This window comes from Hippopotamus amphibius, chromosome 15 (genome assembly GCF_030028045.1).
Source record: "Hippopotamus amphibius kiboko isolate mHipAmp2 chromosome 15, mHipAmp2.hap2, whole genome shotgun sequence".
Lineage (NCBI taxonomy): Eukaryota > Metazoa > Chordata > Mammalia > Artiodactyla > Hippopotamidae > Hippopotamus > Hippopotamus amphibius.
Window position 1 is genome coordinate 15,695,003 of NC_080200.1, and position 3,737 is coordinate 15,698,739.

Below are 3,737 nucleotides of genomic sequence, written 5' to 3' on the forward strand. Positions count from 1 at the left end.
CCCGAGCCTGGCCCCGCCCTGGCCCCGCCCCCGGCCGGACCAATGGGCGTGCGCGTCCCCGAGCCCGAGACGCAGCGTGCGCGCCCGGCCCCTAACTCTCAGCGCTGGGGTGCGTGGCTGTCCGCGCTCCCCACCCTCAGTTTCAGCTCCTGTAGGATGGGGACGGTTCGTCCCGCAGTCTGTGGCCGCTTGAACTCCCTGAGTCGCGAGCCGGTCGTTTATTCTACAAGTGTTCACTGACCGGTTGCTGTGAGTTATGTGGGTGAGTGCCCCCTATCTCCCTGTGAGCCAGGCTCCATTATTCGGCCCCCTTTACAGATGAGGAAGCTGAGGCATAGTTCAGCAAGCCGTTCACCTAAAGCCTCCTGGGGTCGCAGATGAGGCATTCAGTCCATAGTTTTTTTTTGTTTTTTGTTTTTTCTTTTTTTTTTTTTTTTTTTGGCACACGGGCTTAGTTGCTCCATGGCATGTGGGATCTTCCTGGAGCAGGGATCGAACCCATGTCCTCTGATTGGCAGGCAGATTCTTAACCACTGCGCCACCTAGGAAGCCCCGAGGCATTCAGTCCAGGTGTTTGAGGGGGGATGAAATAAAGTGAAAATCTGGCACCCACGGCTGAGTGGGACCCAAAGCAGGCTCCTGTGTTGCTGAGGAGGCTGATGTGGCCCCAGAGACCTACCTGGGCCTTCTCTCCCTCCCTCTCCCCAGTACACAGCGGCTCTAGCCCCAGCAGTCCTCCAAGGGCCCAACACAGTCCAACCTCAGGGCCTTTGCACTTGCTGTTCTGCCTGCCTAGAACACGCCCTGCAGGTACCTGCAAAACTAGCAGCTTCTCCTTCAGGGCTCAGCTGGAACATCACCTCCTCCTAGGGGTCCTCCTCACCCGGGCTGAAATCCCCCACCCCACCTCATCACCACCCCAGTAGGTCCATCTCGTTTCCTTCTTTCATCCTCTTCAGAGCACTGATCACATTCAGAAATCATTCCTTTATAGGCACTGCTTTTCTGGTTTATTTCTCACTTCCTGCCCTGACTTCCAGAGGGGAGCCATGTCTCCATTAGTGCCTTGTGCGGGGCACACAGTAGGTCCCCAACCCATGTTCAGCAGAGGCCAGAATTCTTCCAAAAATAGCCAGAAAAATAAAGCTGAGTTTCTGGCCACATCCTTAGAAACATGACTGGACCTTGGACTTGGGTCACTGACATCCCATTCCAAGCAGCCTTGGCCTGGATTAGCTAGGATGCTGACCGAGAGCCGTCTGCCTCTGGCCCAGGCCACGGAATATCCAAGGCAGTGTTCTCTGAACTGCCCGGGAGCCTTGTTTGCAAACTCAGAGGGGAGGTCACACACTCAGTGGCTATTTTGGTCTCTGGCAGCTTCAGGTAGAATTCAGAAAATCTGAGATCTGGCCTGGGCCGGCTGTGGAAGCAAGACCTCAGCCAAGTGGAAGAAAGGAACGGAAGAACAGTCTCACCAAGAATTAGGTTTTATAAATCAAACATGTAAATGAGTGTCTGGTACAAAGTGCTTATGTTACTAGAAGCCGGGGATGTGAAGAGAGGGAAACCACAGTGGGTTTCATTTTCCCCCCATCACACTGGGGAAAAACAAGAGGAAACTGATGACACTGAGTTAGCAGTGAGAAACTGAATCACTGTTGCCGAGAGTGACCTGGGTTAAAAGTTCATATTCACTGGGTGTGGGCCCTGTTTAAGCATGTCACTGGTGTTCTCTTTTTTAATATCACAAACCTTTGGAGGGAGGAATGATTCTAATCCCATTTTGCAGGTTAGGAGAAGGAACCCACAGCAGCTAAGCCACCGGTCCCAAGCCACACATGGAAGGGGCTGGGATTTGGATCAGAAATAAATGGGTGAGGGACTTCCCTGGTGGTGCATTGGTTAAGAATCCACCTGCCAATGCAGGGGACAGATGGGTTCAATCCCTGGTCTGGGAAGATCCCACGTACCTTGGAGCAACTAAGCCCATGCGCGACAACTACTGAACCTGTGCTCTAGAGCCCGTGCTCTGCAACGAGAGAAGCCACCACAGTGAGAAGCCTGCACACCGCAAGGAAGAGTAGCCCCCCTCACCATGACTAGAGAAAGCCCACGTGCAGCAACAAAGACCCAATGCAGCCAAAAATTTTACAAAAAAATTAAAAATTAAAAAAAAGAAGTGGGTGAGTCCTTAGGGAAGGACAAGCAGGGCCAAAGAAAGCTGACTGGCGGGGCCAAGCTGTGTGTTCACTCAGTGTAGCTTTGCAGCAGTGTAACCAGCAGCTCTGTGCCTGTGAGGGGTTAGGAGGAAGGAGGGGGAAGGATGCAAAACTCTTTTTTTTTTAAGAAAACAAGATGGTTACATTGGAAAGCCAAGTGCAGTAAGTGGTGAGCTACTGTGGAAAAGTTTGGCAGTTCCTCAGGAAGTTAAAGGTAGTTACCATAGGCTCCAGCAATTCCACTCCTAGGGCTACACCCAAAATAATTAAAAATAAGTGTTCACTGATGAATATAGATGCAAAAATCCTCAACAAAATACTAGCTAACAGAATCCAACAGCACATTAAAAAGATCATACACCGTGATCAAGTGGGGTTTATCCCCGGAATGCAAGGATTCTTCAATATACACAAATCAATCAATGTGATACACCATATTAACAAATTGAAAGATAAAAACCATATGATAATCTCAATAGAAGCAGAAAAAGCTTTTCACAAAATTCAACATCCATTTATGATTAAAACTCTCCAGAAAATGGGCATAGAAGGAAATTACCTCAACATAATAAAAGCCATATATGAAAACCAACAGCCAACATCATCCTAAATGGTGAAAAACTGAAAGCATTCCCTCTAAGGACAGGAACAAGACAAGGGTGTCCACTCTCACCATTATTATTCAACATAGTTTTGGAAATGTTAGCCACAGCAATCAGAGAAGAAAATGAAATAAAAGGAATCCAAATTGGAAAAGAAGAAGTAAAATTGTCACTCTTCGCAGATGACATGATATTATACATAGAAAACCCTAGACTCTACCAGAAAACTGCTAGCACTAATTGATGAGTTTAGTAAAGTAGCAGGATACAAAATTAATGCACAGAAATCTCTTGCATTCCTATACACTAACAATGAAAGAACAGAAAGAGAAATTAAGGAAACTTCCATTTACCATTGCAACAAAAAGAATAAAATACCTAGGAATAAATCTGCCTAAGGAGGCAGAAGACCTGTATGCAGAAAACTATAAGACACTGATGAAAGAAATCAAAGACGATACAAACAGATGGAGGGACATACCATGTTCTTGGATTGGAAGAATCAACATTGTGAAAATGACTATCTTACCCAAAGCAATTTACAGATTCAATGCAATCCCTATCAAATTACCAACGGTATTTTTCACAGAACTAGAACAAGAAATCTCATGATTTGTATGGAAACGCAAAAGACCCCGAATAGCCAAAGCAATCTTGAGAAGGAAAGATGGAGTTGGTGGAATTAGGCTTCCTGACTTCAGACTATACTATAAGGCCACAGTGATCAAGACAGTATGGTACTAGCACAAAAATAGAAAGGTAGATCAATGGAACAGAATAGAGAACTCAGAGGTAAACCCAAGCACGTATGGGCACCTTATCTTTGACAAAGGAGGTAAGAAAATACAATGGAAAAAAGGCAGCCTCTTCAATAAGTGGTGCTGGGAAAATTGGACAGCTACATGTAAAAGAATGA